At 39.4% G+C, this 17,532-nt stretch overlaps 1 protein-coding gene across 4 annotated transcripts in view; it reads left to right on the forward strand.

Moving 5' to 3' along the window:
- The window catches only part of CNNM2 (cyclin and CBS domain divalent metal cation transport mediator 2), a 114,245-nt gene that overhangs the window by 46,027 nt on the left and 50,686 nt on the right, over positions 1–17,532 (forward strand). The window contains exon 1 of one of the 4 annotated variants that reach the window (XR_010068205.1): positions 3,991–4,069. The exons of the other annotated variants lie outside the window; for them this stretch is intronic. The gene's annotated coding sequence lies outside the window, so the exon portion shown is untranslated. Of the gene's footprint in view, positions 1–3,990; positions 4,070–17,532 lie in introns of those variants that run through there. 4 annotated transcript variants of the gene reach the window in all.

Consider the following 17,532-nt stretch of genomic DNA (forward strand, 5'->3'; position numbering starts at 1 on the left):
TTAGCTTTACTCTGGCATATTCATCTTGTTGTAGTACCTTCCCATATTCCATACACATCAGAATCAAGAGGATCACTGATACTCTTATGAACTTTTGTAGAAACCCATTTTAAAAGGCATTGGTTAGCCACAATTGAAAAAATACCCTGAATGAATCTGTAAGCCCTTATCTAGCAGTATTCTTGTCTCATGTTCTTAACACTTCCTGGAACCATGGGAAAATAGTTTTCAAGAACTTCTGAGTCTATAGCATGGACATTGTACGATTCTGGCAGCTGGAAACTTCTGCATATGTTTATGATAGTTTTTGAGGATCGATTTATGTTCAAATGTAGTCTCTGTATTAAGCCCTGGCCACAACAATGTTCATATGGAACAAAAAAAGAGAAAACATTTCTTCACTCAACCAAATCAATTGAAAATTACTTAGATATCCTTATTGTAATGTAAAAAAAATCCATTATATATAACTAAAAACCTTTATTATACTTCAAGACTGAAACTGTTAAAATGATGAGTCTATTCAAATACAACCAATTGGAGGGCACTCAAAGATTATAGTAAATGAGATTTTCTATAGAATAGGTGGTGACTGTATGAACATTAATTTGAGGTGTATGATGCCTTCAACAACAGCTTTGTTTTTTATTCCCAGGTTACTTCTAAGGTTTGTTTAAACAAAATATGAATTGAAAAGACAGTTGGATTCCATTTTTTATTTATTGTTAATAAGTAATAATAATTGAATCATTTATTTACTTATGTTTTACACACACACACACACACACACACACAGAGCGGTGCTTAAAAGTTTGTTAAACCTTTTGAATTTTCAATATTTCTGCATAACTATGACCTAAAACCTGATCTGTTTTCCACACAAGTCCTAATCTAGAGAACCCAATTAAACAAATGAGTCAAAAACGTTATACTTGTTCATTTATTTATTGAGGAAAATGATCCAAGGCTACATATTTGTGTGTGGCAAAAGCATGTGAAACTTTGCTTTCAGTAACTGGTGTGCCCCCCTCCCCATGGGCAGCAGTAACTGCAACTAAGCATTTCTAGTAACTGTTGATCAGTCCTGCACATCATCTTGGAAAAATTTTGCCCATTCATCCTTATAGAACAGCTTCAATTCAGAGATGTTAGTGGGCTTCCTCACATGAAGTACCTACTTCAGGTCCTTCCACAACATTTCTCTAGGATTAAGATCAGGACTTTGACTTGGCCATTCCAAAACATTAACTTTCTTCTGCTTTAACCATTCTTTGGTTGTACGATTTGTGTGTTTTCGGTGGTTGTCTTGCTACATGACCCACTTTCTCTTGAGCTTGTCAGTTCATGGACCGATACCCTTATGTTTTCCTTTTTTATTATATATATATATATATATATATATATATATATTTCATTAAATATTTTTTAAAAGGAAGATAAAAAACTAATACAAATTACCAATAGAAGAGAATATATGTAGCTCAGAGTTGAACCTTGGAGTCCTTGGTGCTCTCTGAGCTTGGCTGGTTGCTTGCAGGCGTTTTGTTACCGGACTAGATAACATCTTCAGTGCTAGAAGGGAGTGGAGTTTGCTCTGTGTTTATATATAGTAGCTTGCCCTTAAAACCTGGGAACAAAGCCAGGTTTTAAGGGCTTCTCAGACCCCAAGAGAGTGGGGTCATCTGTATCTCTGGTGGAATGCTGTTCCTGATGGCAGGGGCCACAACAGAGAAGGCACACTTCCTTGGTCCCACAAAATGGCAACATTTAATGGAAGAGATCTGGAGCTCATCCACTCTGCCTGAATGTTCCAGGCAGGCAGAAACAATTGGAAATAAGATCATCAGGCCTTATGCCATGAAGGGCTTTAAAGGTGATGACTAGTACGTTGAATTGCATCCAAAAGCCAACTGGTAACCAATGCAGCTTGCATGGCTGCAATGACATGGCAAGAAGTACCATTAGTGCTCGCGCAGCTCCATTTTGAACCAGCTGTAGCTTCCAGTTGGACTTCAAGGGCAGCCCCATGTAGAGTGCATTGCAATAGTCCAATTGTGAGGTGACTAGGATTTGAGTGACCCTCCTGTGTCTGTCAGGAAGAGCCCTAAGTTAGGGAGTGAGGGACAGAATTGGCATGTATGATAACACTGAGGGGAAGGCCAGTGTGCATGGCTGATACACTCTGCATATAGACTAAGTATCCCTTAGATATGTTCATATATTCAGCTCAGATTATAGTGCCCAGGGAAATGCCTCCCAGAAGACATTTGACTTATTCTTACAGTTACTATCAAGGTGTAAAACTATTTTTGTAAATGAACCAGGATGTTGTAAATCAGAGATGTACAACATAAAGCCCCTGAAAATCTTGGAAAGGATCCCCAGAGAATTAACAGAGTTATCAAATTATAATGTTTAGTAGAACAAAGCGAAAAATTATTAAAATACCTGAATGGAGAATATTTGTATTAGCTATATATTTAATCTTATTAACTTGATGTAAATGGAAGTGTAGCATTTGCTATTTAGCATTCTGTCTCTGAAAAATATTTATTTCAAAAGGGCATTTGGAGTTGTGTAATGAAAAAAGGCTATTGAGCACTGGTACAGAGATGAACCATATACAACAGAGGATACTACTTGGGTCATCTGATGAAATAAATTCAATTCCACAGAATCTTAGTCCTAAATCTTTGTAAGATATCACAGGACTATGTGTTGTAAGACATCTACTTTTCTGAAAATTATTGAACCATACCCCTAGGTGCTGAATTTCCTTTGTGTATTTTGTATTATGTAGTCTGATGCCATCTAGAGTATTGAGGTCAGATTACATAAACTAGAAATATCTGATTATTTATTTCACACACAAAAAATACTATGAATGTGCTAATTATTATGTCAGTTTCCATTTTGTCTACATCTTCATTTGTGTGTGTGTGTGTACTATATGGGTAGCACACAATTATTACAAGTTCAATTAAAGCTCAGAATACCTCTCAGGTACTGGACTGAATAAAACCATTTTCAGTGAAATTATTTTGTATACTTGGGAGCTATTGTTGTTACTTATATGTGTGCATAATGAGCTCTCAAATCTTTACTAAATATATATTTTTCTTTCTCTCACACATCAGAAATGGGTGTATTAGGATTGTAGCTGTAATAAATATTTAAGAATACTTAGGAAAGATTTATATGTGCATGCATATCACTTGATAACCATTTCTATCTAAATACACAAAGACTATGCAAACCATGGTTGTTCATAGAAATTTGTCTAATCAAAAATTTTTTTAGAAAACAGCATTTATTCATCAAATAGCTCAGTATAAATTTAATATTATTATTAACTACATGGATAAGTAGCAGCTTTGTAGGGTTTTAGAAAAGGACTTTCACAATTGTGGTTGACTTTGCATATTGCTATGATAATGAAAAATACATAATTTTGATCTTTAAAATTTTTTGCTATTATTCCCTCTTGTGTTAGCTCTTGTCCCAGTAAAGGCTTACTGTTACTTACTTTTTTTTTTGTTACTGTTACTTACCCAGGAAGGCTTACTGTTTTATAGGAAAATTACCCTCAATAAATGCTGATCACTTTGCAACTTCATCTAGAAACAAATTTTCAAATGAAATGACTGCATTTCCATATAAAATGTATTTTGCAATAGGTACAATTTTTTTTGTACCTATTTTAGATCTTACATCTAAAACATTAAACTTCAATTACAAGAAGCTTCTAAGGTAGTAAGGAAGTCCATTGTGCTATTTGGCCACTATATTTCCTTGTAGTAAGCCATCACTTACTTAGCTGCAAGTACACAGTGTGCTATAATGATATTGTATACAGGCATACCAACTGAAACATTCTTGACAGAAGGTCAGTGGCATAGAGTCCATGGTATAAAGCAGGTGGGGCCTGACGCAAACACACCTGCATAAATTACTGTTGAGTGGAACAAACTTGCCAGGAACATTTTCCATCTTCAACTTCATGTTAGAGTCATTAAGTAAAACGAGCTTAAACTGCTGGAAAATTGCAACTGCAATGGAAAATAAAAAGGTCAGTGTGAGTTTCAGGGGGTAATAGGTATACTATTTGACCCCTGTAAGGTTTTAGTTTAAATTCTGTGAATCTGCTACAACTGTCTTATACTGTATAGGTCAGCAACTTATCTTTTCAGTTATATCATCTTTAAACTGGTTCCAATTATGCATAACAGATAGGTTCTAGACAACAGAAAGACATGGGCTTTCTTGTCTTTTCTGCTTCAACCACTAGCAACTCTTGAAGGATGGGGACCACTAGAAAGGCATGGTATGTGGCATAGAAGTTTGAAGAGAGGAGAGTTCAGAAATAAAGGACTTACCCCAGTGTGAGAAAGAATGCATTCTGCACATTTAAAAACAAGGCCCTCTAATTTGCGGTATTGGTGGACTCATTCAGAATTTTGAACATATATTCTGGCCTTGCAAAATGGCCGCTGAGGGAGGCTTGTCAGTTGTCCCTGAGAGACATACTGTAAGTTCTCAGTTCTCCTAGGAGACATGAAGCGTTAAAAAGTGCTCATTCAGCTCAGCAGGATGCTCCATGCCCAGCCTGCTGCTCACTTGCCCCACACAGGTGGGTCTGCACTTTCCTTGCTAACTGTTGCCCTTTTTATAGTCAGAAGAGGACACTCCAAACAAAGCCGCCCACTGTGATTATTTTCTAAGAAATCCAACGGAGTCCAGTTGAAACCTTGAGGATAAAAGCTGATGTTTACTGTGCTGCAAGCCCCTTTCCTCTCCTCCTTTTAATTAAAAGTTAGGTGGAATGGGGAGCATAGCAGGCTCCAGTGGAGGCATCCACAGGAACACAGGATTCATAAAAGTTTTTATTGTTGCTTGTGGTTATGGAAGCATCATCATAATTAGCTTTTTTTAAAATGACCATATGATGTTACCAGTGTCACAACTGCACTGTCTCTATTTTTCTTACCAAGTTTCATGCAAACATTTGGAGATGTCTGTGAAAATTTTTTAGAATGATTTTATGTATTTTTTAATCGTGAAGAAATTTTGAGAATCCTTCAGTAGTATGAATTTTAGTCCATGTTCAGAGTTTTGAAATATGGACTAATTAAAAGGACTTGTATATAGCAGAAGTATTAGGATAGCTTGATTTTTTATTAGTGTTAAATATAAAGGGAAGAACAAGAAATATTTGTTATATTTTTTCTTCTCACTAGTAAAATATTATATTGCTTGGGGCCGAGACAAAAGCAGTGCTGTCAATAGTATCAGCATGGCTGATTGAGTCTCAATTGTATATATGGTTTTTTATTTCTTGGTGTTTTACACAATTCTAAACTGGGTTTTTACTGAAATAAAAATAAGTAAATGTTCTATGAAACTGAGCAATACTAAATAGTATTTACTAAAACATTGTCATATACAATCAGATTAATGCCAGCCTTCCTTCCTAAATGACAGTTTCAAGTGAGGCTTCAAACAAATGAATGGAAGATCAGTTATTGTCTTGTAATCAGTGTAATTTGTAGTCTCACTAAACCAAATAATTTTATTTTAGTCCAGGAATTATTAGCATCAAGTTGAGTAAATTCAGAAGAAATAAGTATAACTTATTTAAGTAATGGATTTTTTTCAGGATAATTTGAGCAAATTGGGGATGATTAGTGATCTTAAACTGAATTCCAAATCAGGGGTAATTGTGATTGGCCAGCCAGAGCAGTCAAGTTGGTGAAATTACAGCCATAGTCACTTTTGAGGAGTATCAAGATTTTGTTTTTAATAGATATTTCTTATTCTTAAAATCTCATTATTTAAATATATGTCCTATAATGACATTAAAAGCTCTTAAAAGGGGGTAGGAATCAGTACCTCGATATGCTTGCTGGCTATAGCTTGCCTATGGACTTGTGTATACATACAAATACACAGACACAAAACCCCCAGTTATTTGTGGAACAGTTCTGAAAATATTTCTCTTTCAAAAGCTGCCCTCATAATAACTGATCTATTGTTATATGGATACATAGATTGATCTATGCTTATTTAATTACTCATTTTATTTACAAATTTTCATCCAGTATTCAACCTCTCCTTTTTGGGGAAGGTGGTTGAGAAGGTGGTTGTCCAACAGCTTCAGAGGGCCTTGGATGAAGTGGATTATTTGGATCCTTTTCAGTCAGGATTCAGACCTGGGTATGGGACAGAAACATCATTGGTCACACTTTTGGATTATCTCTGGAATGAGCAGGATGGAGGCAATGCATCCATCCTTGCCCCACTTGACCTCTTAGTGGCCTTCGATACCATCAATCTTGGTATCCTTCTGGATCGGCTCAGGGGATTGGGGGTGAGCAGCACAGTATTGTGCTGGTCTGTCTCCTTTCTCCAGGGTCAATTTCAGTCAGTGTTGATTGGGGAGGAGAGGTCCTGCCTTCGACCCTTACTATGTGGGGTCCTGCAGTGTTCGGTGTTCTTCCCTCTCCTATTTAATATCTACATGAGGCCGCTGGGTGAGCTCATCCATTACCATAGGGTGCGGTATCATCAGTATGCTAATGATACCCAACTATACATCTGTCACCCTGGAGAATTAAGTGATGCTGTGGATGCTTTATCTCAGTGCCTGGAGGTTGTGAGGGTCTGGATGGGGAACAACAGGCTTCAGCTGAACCCTGGCAAGACTGAGTGGCTTTGGATTTTGGGTCCTACTGGTTTTGGGACTATGCCATCCTTGGTGCTAGAGGGGGTTGCACTGCCCCAGACAGACCTGGTGTGCAATCTGGGAGTCCTAGACTTTCAACTCCTCAAAGAGCAGATGGCAGTCGTGGCTAGGAGGGCCTTTGCACAGCTTTGCGTTGTGCGCCGGTTGTGCCCTTTCCAGTATTGGGAGGCTCATGCCTTAATCACCTCCAGATTAGACTATTGTAACGCACTCTTCATGGGCTACCCTTAAAGAGTATCTGGAAGCTTCAACTGATACAAAATAGAGTGGCGCGGGCAGTTATGTGTGTCCCTAGAACAGCACATATTACATCTCTGATTTGTGAGTTGCATTGGCTGCAGCTCCAATTCAAGGTGATGGTTTGGACCTTTAAAGTCCTTCATGGCATGGGGCTGGGATAGCTGAGGGAACACCTCTCTCCGATTTCATCAGCCCATCCCATTAGATCAAGCAGGGAGGGCATATTACAGTTTCCACCCTCCAGTGACTTGCATTTAGTTGGTCCCAGAAGGCGGGTCTTCTCTGCTGTGGCTCCCTCCTTGTGGAACATTCTCCCCCCTGAAATTAGGCTAGCTCCTTCCCTGCTGTCATTTAGGAAGTCCCTCAAGACCTGGTTATGTTGTCAGGCCTGGGGGTCTTTGGGAATGGGAGATTTTCTTAGATGGCTCTACTATGATTGACATTCTCATTCTTTCTACGGGGTTGGTATATTTTAAAATTTTGTGATATTTTTTTTAATAATGATTTTATCTTTTTATAATGATTGTTTTTATTTATTCACTGTTTTTATCTATCAATCAATCAATCAATGTAACTGTATTTGGAACAATGTGAGGTAGAAACCCATTCAGAGAGTGAAATTATAGTTACTTTGGGGAGAGGCATTCACCTCTCCAGAAAACTAAAAACATAAATCACATTATGGCTTAACGCAGTGTATAAATCCAGAATTGTCTTCCAGCTAATTTGAATGTAGATTTCTCTGGTCTGAAATGTACAACAAGAATTCTGAAATATAATAATGAAAATTCTTAGCTTAAGCCTCATACATAACTTCTAGCTTTATTCTGGATTTTATAATAATAACCTTCCATGATCTGAGATGTGAGTATAGTATAGGCCTTTTTATAGCGCATACAAGAAGCAATTTCAGATTGCTTTGAACACTAGTATGTGATATTGTAGGGAGGCTGGGAAAGGAAATGAAAGAGATAGTAGATATAAACTATCAAGAGATAGCAGGCAAGTCATTTGACAGTTTATTTTATAAATGTCAATTTAGCCCAGGTGGTAGTGGGGAGAAACTGAGAAGAAGCATTTCAAATCATACAAGGAAACTTTATTTATTTAGTGTAAATGAAGATGTTCAATTTCTCAACTGAAGATATCTTACTGAAATCTGTGTAGTTCTTCTTCCTTGATCTTGCCTACCTGTGTGGTGTTTGACAACTAGATCTAGGTTTTAAAATGTGCAACTAAGATGAAAATGTATGTGTTTCTTGCCACCATAATGCATCAAAAGTTTCAGTTGCTTTTTGAATTTAACAGCAGGACTATTGGTGGATGCTAAGTAAACATAATAGACTAGCTTGTGACATCAGATTCTGATTTTCATGGAGATGCAGGTTAACATACCACAGCTAAAATGCCATCAGTTAGATGCTGAGGAATTAAGCAACAGGATTTCTTAATAATTCCCTTTATCAAAACTGGAAAAAATATTTGTAGTAGACTGTAGGGTGGAAGACTGGAAGTCTCAAATCTTTTCTCTTAGTGGTCATCTATGTATTCACATCCTGACCCCACCTCCTGTTTTGGGTAGCAGCTTGGCAGTTCCTGTGGCTACTCCCTGTTTTCCAGGAGTTACCTCACCTGGCATCCATTGCCTTACCCAGCGTGAAAGTCATGGATTCTCATAAAATATCAAATTACAAAAGTTGAAATAGTTTTACAAAAAGTTGATATCAAATTTTATCACCACCCATCTCCCCCCAAAAGGGGGACTCTGGGCAGTTTACAGTGAAAACAAAGTTTAAAATTCAGTGTTGTTAAATACAATAAATATATAATAAACAGTAAAAATATAAAACATAATAAAATCCAGATCGCTAAGATTGCATCTTAACCTGTGAGTACAAAGGGCCCTTCTACGGCGCTAGCCATCCCCAAAGAAGACTATTCCCCTTCCTCCCAGGCATGTTGACACAACCAAGTTTTTAGTTTTTTGCGGAAGTCTAGGAGTGAGGAGGCCTGTCTCACCTCTGGGGGAAGAGTGTTTCAGAGGGCGGGAGCTATTGCAGAGAAGGCTCATTTCCTGGACCCTGCTAGATGGAACTCTTTTACAGATGGGGTCCATAACATGCCCTCTCTGCATGATCGGGTGGGACAGGTAGATGTGATAGGGATGAGATAGGGATGAGATAAAGCCATGTAGGCTTTAAAGGTGATAACCAATACCTTGAATTGGGCCCAGAAGCAAACTGGAAGCCAGTACAGCTTGCACAGGAAAGGTGTTACATGTGGTGACCTTGGGGCACCTAAAATTGCCTGCGCAGCTGCATTCTGGACCAGTTGTAGCTTCCAGATATTCTTCAAGGGTAGCCCCATGTAGAGCGCATTACAGTAGTCTATATGGGAGATGACCAGAGCATGAGTGACTGTTCGAAGGGCCTCTCGATCCAGGAAAGGGCGTAACTGGCGCACAACATGAAGTTGAGCAAAGGCCCTCCTGGTCACGACTGCCACCTGCTCTTTGAGCAGGAGTTGTGAGTCCAGGAGGACCCCCAGGTTACACACCGGTCTGTCTGAGGCAGTGCAACCCCATCCAGAACTAAAGATGATAACTTCCTGGATACAGAGGAACCATCAACCCACAGCCACTCCGTCTTACCAGGGTTCAGTTGAAGCCTGTTGTTCCCCATCCAGACCCCCACAGTTCCCAGGAACCTGGAGACCGTGGTCACGGCATCACTTACTTCACCCTGGATGGAGATATATAATTGGATATCATCAGCATACTGATGATACCTCATCCCATGGTGATGGATGATCTCGCCCAGTGGTTTTATGTAGATGTTAAAAAGGAGAGGAAAGAGTTCCGAGCCGTGCCGCATCACACAAAGAAGGGGCCAGGGGCTGGATCTCTTGCTCCCTATCAACTCCGATTGGGACTGGCCCTGGAGGAAGGAGGTGAATCAGCGCAAAACTACGCCACCCACCCCTAATTCCCTGAGTTGTCCCAAAAGGATACCATGGTCAATGGTATCGAAAGCCACTGAGAGGTCAAGAAGAGCCAGGATGGATGCACTGCCCCCATCCTGCCTCCACCAAAGATCATCCATAAGTGCTACTAATGCCGTTTCTGTCCCATAACTGGGCCTGAAACCTGACTGAAAGTGGTCTAGATAATCCATTTCATCCAGAATCCTCTGGAGCTGAATGCCACCACCTTCCCCAAAAAGGGGAGGTGGGAGACTGGACGAAAATTGTCCAGTACAGTAGGGTCCAGCGATGGCTTCTTGAAGAGGGGGTGCACCAGTGCCTCCTTAAAGACTGCCAGAAACACCCCCTCTCTCAAGGATTTGTTTACCGTCGTCTGGACCCAGCTACACGTCACCTCCTAAGCTGCCTTCACTAGCCAGGAGGGACATGGATCTAATTGGCAAGTGGTGGCATTTCCAATCTGGAGGATCCTGTCCAGTTCCTCAGGCCCAACAGGATCGAACTCTTCCCAGATAACTGGGTAAGTACATTCCCTGGGGAACTCCACAGACTGTGTCCCATGCTTGGAGTCCAACGTGGAGCAGATCCGAGTGATTTTATCCTCCAGATGCTTAGAAAACTCCTCAGCACTGCTCTGTAGTTGGATTTCTGAATCCCCTTTCCCCAAAAGGGATTGGGTGATCTTAAACAGGGCCGCCAGGCGGTATTCCGCAGATGCAATAAGAGTGGAGAAATACTGATGTTTCGTCACTCTTACTGCCACAGGGTAGGCCTTAATAGCAGCTCTAGCTTGTGTTTGGTCGGATTCAGTCTTTCTCTTCCTCCAGCGGCACTCTAGACGTCTCTTAATCCTCTTCAGAACCCTCAGCTCCTCCTCAAACCATGGGGAGTGCTGGGTTCGATGGGACAAGAGAGGTCACACAGGCGCAATCCTGTCCAAGGCCCTGGCCACCTCCCTATTCCAGGCAGCAGCCAGGGCCTCTGCTGGACCATGCAGCAGGTCCTTGGGTATAACCCTCAGCTCCCTCTGAAATCCTACTGGGTCCATCAGTCGCCAGGGGCAGACCAATTGAATGTGTCTGGCCTCCCTGCAGAGGGAGGTGGTTTAAGAGAATCTCAAGGTCACTAGGGCATGATCCGACCATGACAAAGGGGAAAGATGTAACTCTCCCCTCAGATCACGTTGCCACTGCTCAGACAAGAAAACAAATAAATAATAAATAAATAAAATTTCTATAATGACACTTCCTGGTTGCATAGTGTATAGGCATGTGGCTAGAAGATTTAGCTCTCTCTTATGAGACAGATCAATCTAATAAATAAGCAGAATGAAACCTTATTGAAAAAAATAAAAAATGAAATATAAAAGCCCATGAAGATAAATTACAAAAGGTGCTCAGATCAAGGGAGAACAGCAGTTGGGGAAAAACCACACACACAAACACATGAAATACAGTATGTTAATATTACAAATTTCAAGAACTTTCTAGAGAAAACTTTGTATCTTCATACAAGTCTGACAGACAAATAAAGATTGATTGATTATATGCCATCAAGTAACTGTCAATTCCTAGTGACAACATAGATAGATTTTCTCCATGATGATCTGTCCCTAACTTGGTCTTTCTGGTCTCCAATTGTGCATTCATCGCCACTGTAACAGTCCATCCACCTTGCTGTTGGTTGTCCTCTTTTTCTCTTTCTTTCTACCTTTCCCAGACTAAAGGTAGTTGACAGACTGAAAGGATAATTCAAAGTTGATAGCAAAATTTTTTTCAACAGCATAAAAGATCAGTCGATGCATGGATGTTGCTGCACAGACAATATCAGCTTCAAATTAACTATACACTTTCAGGCAAAGATGGAGCAGTTTTATTCAGTAAAAGAAACAAAAACAAGAACAATATCTGATGCTACTCTATTTGTAAGAGTTGAATTCTGATCCTGAAGGAGGAGGCATACAATGTGTACCTCGAGGAAGAATTGAATTCTGTTAATTAGGGGTGTTAAAAGGATAGAACATACATTATCATAGAAGAGACAATGGAAGAAAATGTGGGATTTAATCACAAGGACTGTCTACAAAAGGAATTTTCCAATACCTGCCCTCCAATACTGCTGTGGGGAAGATGTCAAGATGGGCCAGACAAAAAGCTCTGTAGTGTATATCAGAAATGAGATTAAATAGGTATTTAGTGGGTAGAAATGGGTTCTGGTCAAAAAACACACCAGTAAGAATATTCTGTAGTCCCCAGATCAATCTGCCATGGGGCCAGAAAGACCACACACAAAAACTTAGACTAACACTTTGTAGGGGTTTATGGGTGTTATAACACATACCTGTGAGCCATAAAGCATCTGCAAAACAGGTTTAGCTTTAAACGGCTTTATAGGTGCCGGGATGCGCCTACCACCCCTGGAAAAAGGCCAATATTGCCTTGGTGCTGTAATGGACTTTCTCAGAGAAGCTTTAATTTGTTCCTGCCAGGCTCTGGAGGCCTAGAATACAATGCTGTAGAGAGTGAGAAAAATGGCTTTGATGGAGATAATGCAGAAGCTGTTGCCTAGGCAAAAGGGGTTAAAGCATTTTTTTCAGTCCAGAATGGCCAGATAACATCTGAAAGTGGCTCAGACAGATGCTTCCCTAATTCACGGAACTAAAGATTCTTTTATTATAGCCAACCTCAATTAAAAATAGTTGATAATTAGAAACGTTTGGTCTGCCAAATTGATTAGATTAGCTAGTCCCAAGATGGATAGGGGCAGTCCTCAACCTGCAGGAAAACATTGTACATAGGGCTCTGCAGGCATGGCCTCTCACTGCTCCCAATGTAGCTGTAAAAGAATGGGCAATGTATCCCAGTAGGGTTATCTGCACCAGGGGCCAGGTTTCCTGGAGGAGGATTAATCCAAACTCAGAAATTTGAGCCAAAAACACGGGCTCAAAAAAGAAATCTAAAATATCTAAGAAAAATTAGAGGAGATACTACAGCATACTGTACAAACTATAGAACAGTACTTAGCTGTGGTCAACAAAATGGAATCAGATTGATCTGATAGTAAAAACTTAAGTTAAAACGAGTCAGAATGACCAGGATGTTTAGTGAAGAATGGAGATAATAATTCCTGGCAAGCACCTGCGTAGAGGGAACAGTACAGAATAACATGTTCCATCATTTCAGTTATTCTTCCACCACATGGACACAATCTCTGTTCAAAGGGAAATTTCAGTATATCCCTTCAATAACAGCTGTTGGGAGGACATTAAATCTAGCCAAGGGTAAAGCCCTTCTGAATTTTGGAATCGTTATGCAGCTAAGGTATCTGGCTGGTTGGAGAAAATACGCAGAATGACTCAAAAAGATATTTCTAGGTAGCACTGATAAATCTGATCGCAGCTTTAAATTGATGGCCATTGTTAGCAGCTAGTGCAAGTTCACAGCCCATCAGGGTGATGGCTGCCCATGTAACGCTGTAAGGTTGCAATTTAGCATGTATTGCCTGGCACTAGGAAGATTGAAAGCTATCGATCATAATTAAAGGGGCCAAGCCAACTGGAAAAAAAAAGAGCTTAATCCAATAGGAGAAGATGTAAATCCAAGCAGAAGTTTTAAGTAGGGCAGCTTCACAACAAAGCACCACATTTGGAACACAGTGAGGTACTTGAAAAATAGATCTCAGAAACTTGGATTGATCTCTTTCAAGAGAAAGAAATGACCTGTAGAGACCCAACTGAACTCCAAAGGGAGCTGAGCTCAGATTTTAGCCGAGAAAACTTTAATCGCTACAGGTATATGCTGAGCTACTTTGGAGAAGTAGAAAGATTTTAAAGCCAATGCTGTTTTTTGTGCATTTAAGCTGACATAATCAGTGTGGGACTTTCGGTTGTCCATAGCATGGAAAACAATCCCCAGGTATTTAAAGGTCTTAACTTGCTCTATTGGATGATTATTTAGCCGCCAGACGTGTGCCTTAGGGCGCTTAGCAAAAACCATAATCCTGGTTTTGGAGTAATTAATTTCTAACCGTTCTTCTTGGCAGTTCTCAGCAAGTATATGAAGCACCCATTTCAGGCCAATCTGTGTCTGAGATAGCAACATGGCATCATCTGCATATGAAAGAAGAGAAATGTGTCTTATTTCCCAATTTTGGGTGGATGAAGAGATGGGCTATTCAGTTTGTCTATGAGGGAATTAATATATAGATTAAAGAGAAGGGGAGTTAGAATACACCCTTGTCTCACTCCTGTCTTGACCGGAATTTCCTTACTGCAGTGTCTGCACATATTACATTGCACCCTCATCCAGGAGTAGAGTATGTTCATATTTGTCCTTAGCTATAGTACTGAAGGAGATAATCAATGTAGTTATTTAGCATTTTCCTCAAGTCCTCAATTTTAAGAGAGATAGCTGCCAGTTGGGCAAACAAAGCTATCACAGTCTCAGCTGTTAAGAAGCAGTATTTCACTAAAAGTCTGCTCTAGACTCATCTGACTGCAGGTTGTTCAGATCGTCACATGACAAGAAATGTGAGGACAAGACTATCTGCCAACAGGTCACTTTGCTTATCAGCAGAAGTAAGTCCTTGGTGATCACTGCACTCATGAGAGCCATCTTCTGTCTCAGTGGTCTCCCCTAGATGCTTAGTAGACGTTGTAGAAGCAGTTAGAGTGTCCACTGGAGTCAAAGGCTTCAGGTTTTCAGGAGGAGGCTTCTCTGCTAAATAATCACTGATTTTTTTTATAGCTGTTTAGCTGCTTTGCCAGGTGTAGAGTTACAGGACTTGATCCAGAGTTGTTTGATATTAGAGTAGAAGCATCACAAACCGCTGTGTTAAAGAAAAAGAAAGAGTATTATGAGGAGCTGTGTAATTGAGCTGCTAAGCTGGGGTCATTTTCAAAAAAATAACAATGCAGTGGTCTTTCTGGTCATAACATGGTTGTTGTGAAAGCTGAACCATCAGAAAAGTCAAATGAAGGAAAATGTATACCTTTGAACTGAGGTGCTAATAAAAATTGTTGAGCATATTTTGAACAGCCAGATTAAGAAAACCGAACGGCTCATTGTAACCACTATTAATGAAGCTTTAATATTTGGACACAAAAAAGCAGAAGCAAGAGTCTATGGAGGAGACCCTCAGGCATGGAAAAATCAAAGGCCGGCAGAGGCAAGAAAAAAGGCCCGCAGAGGCACCGTTGTCAATCAGGTGATGAAGATTTGAGAGTGACTGAATGATTGAACAATAACAAGATAACAGTTGAAAGTAAATTCAAGTGAAGAGAATTTATAAACTTAAATCATTCTGATTACTAGAGATGTGGTTATAGTGTGTTCTCTTTCATAGTCATTTAAGACTAGGCTAGTGATGATATAAAAGGTTTGTTCGTTTGTTTTTTTGCTAAGCATGTCTGGATAATTATATTCGAATACAGAAACAAAAAGGTGCCTGAGGCATAGGGAAATTCTAGAAAAATGGAAATAATATCCAGATTTTAGGTTTACTCCATTGTTATTAACTAACATTGTTTGCTAACATTGTTATTATTAGTAACTAATATGCGATAATGAAAAATATTTCCTAATGCCTATTTCAGTATTTTTGAGTTCTTGGATTCCTTCAGATAATCTCTTGAATTGAAACTCAGAAACATGTCCTCCATATAAAGTGCTAACTTGCTTATTAGACTCTGGATTAAAGAAGGGATGCTGGGAGCAAAACATTTATATTCCACAAATATTATTCCATTGAGACATACAGTATGTTTGGTAGCAGAGCATATTTTACTTCATATTTAGGGTAAGAATGCTTTGGGGGGCTCCAACACTCATTCTCAGACAGTGCAGTCAGGCATGCTTATCTGGTATAAGACTACAAGTCTAAAGACTACAAGTCTAAAGGAAATGACAGAAATAGATGCATTTGTTTCCAAAACAAAATTGGGTCTAAAGAAAAGATACCTGTCTCTTGGGAAATATGAGAAAGCTCCCATCTCCCCATTTATCTGTGCTCAAAGCCCAGTATCCTTTGTCTCAAATTATTATTATTATTATTTTATTGCTTACAAGAACTATCAAGCAAGCAAAACCCAATATGTACATGTTAGCACCAGTAAAGATTGAGAGATTTATTTTCTATGTGGAATCTTTATTTATAGGAAAATGTAGATGAACCAAAATAAGATGGGAAAATTGCAAGTCTTTAAATATTCTGGGAAGGATGAAAATGCTTGGCTTATTTTATTCTCAGGGTTCAAGAGATTTTCTCATGAATAGCTTATAGGAATCAATTTTGGTAATTTGCTCTTCAAATTCAAGCCATTTCTTGTTCGTAGCATGCCATATACTCTATTTGTTTTTCCTGTTAGGCACTATCTTCTGCCATTACCTGTTCTGCCAAGCCCCTTATACCAGTTCAAATCCTGGAAAGCAAGACTTTCACTGTGTAAGTAAGCTGATTAAAAGGGGGTAAAGGAAAAAAGGAGTTAGGTTACAACATTTTAAAAACTAGGTATTTTCCCTTGACCCTCATTTATCAGGTGGGCCTCCCCATTGCGCTTGATCCTCTTTCTAACTCAGATTTGGTTTAATGGGGAAGATGCTAATCTCTTATTTGATACCACAAAAATCTTCATCTGTTCATGTTCTGATTTTTTTCCCTTGGTCTCAGATAATTTTATCACACCTTACTTATTCTTACTGCACTGATCAATTTTTCAGATATATGTAATTGCTTGTCCCACTAACCAGATTTAATTTAAATGCTATCTTATTCTAACATTGATCTATTTCTATAGCTGGAACCAAATATCAAGCAATTATAGTATACCAGACAACTTGTGAAGCTGAACTCTTTTTTGTTTTTCAGAGCAGTGGAATATAATGGTGTATTCCAGAAGCTTGTAATTGGTCCAGAATGCAGCAGTGTGGATAGTTATGGACACAGTTTGATATACCCATGTAATACTATTACTTTGCAAGCTGCACTGATTCCCAGTAGACTTCTGGGTACAATTCAGGATGCTAGTTATCACCTATAAAGCCTAGCATGGCATAGGACAAGCTATTTCTACCTGTCCCATATGCTCTAATAGGATAGGCACACCTTAAGTCCCTTCCTTGAAGCAATGTCACCTGATGGGACTAGCAGGCATGCCTTTTTTGATGCAGCTCTTGCCCTCTGGAATGATCTCCCTCCCAAGATATGGTTGGCTCCCTGTTGGCTTTTAGAAAGACATTAAAAACATGATTCTTCTCTCAGGCATTGGGCCCAAGGTGATACGTGATTCTGCCTTGTGAAGTGTAGTGTATAGTGAAGGTTCCAAATAATCTATTGTTGTTTTAATTATAACTGATTTAGTTTTTTTAATTGACTTGTATTTATGTGAGATAAGTGGCCACATAAATTTCCCAAATAAGTAATTAATAACTTCAGTTACTAAAAAGCCAGTTTGGTGTAGTGATTAAGGCATCAGACAAGAAACCGGAAGACTGTGAGTTGTAGTGCTGCCTTGGGCACTGTGATGACTGCCTTACTCAGCTTGCCATTAAATCCAATTCATACGTGGTTTA

Source organism: Candoia aspera, chromosome 6 (assembly GCF_035149785.1).
Source record: "Candoia aspera isolate rCanAsp1 chromosome 6, rCanAsp1.hap2, whole genome shotgun sequence".
Classification (NCBI taxonomy): Eukaryota; Metazoa; Chordata; class Lepidosauria; order Squamata; family Boidae; genus Candoia; species Candoia aspera.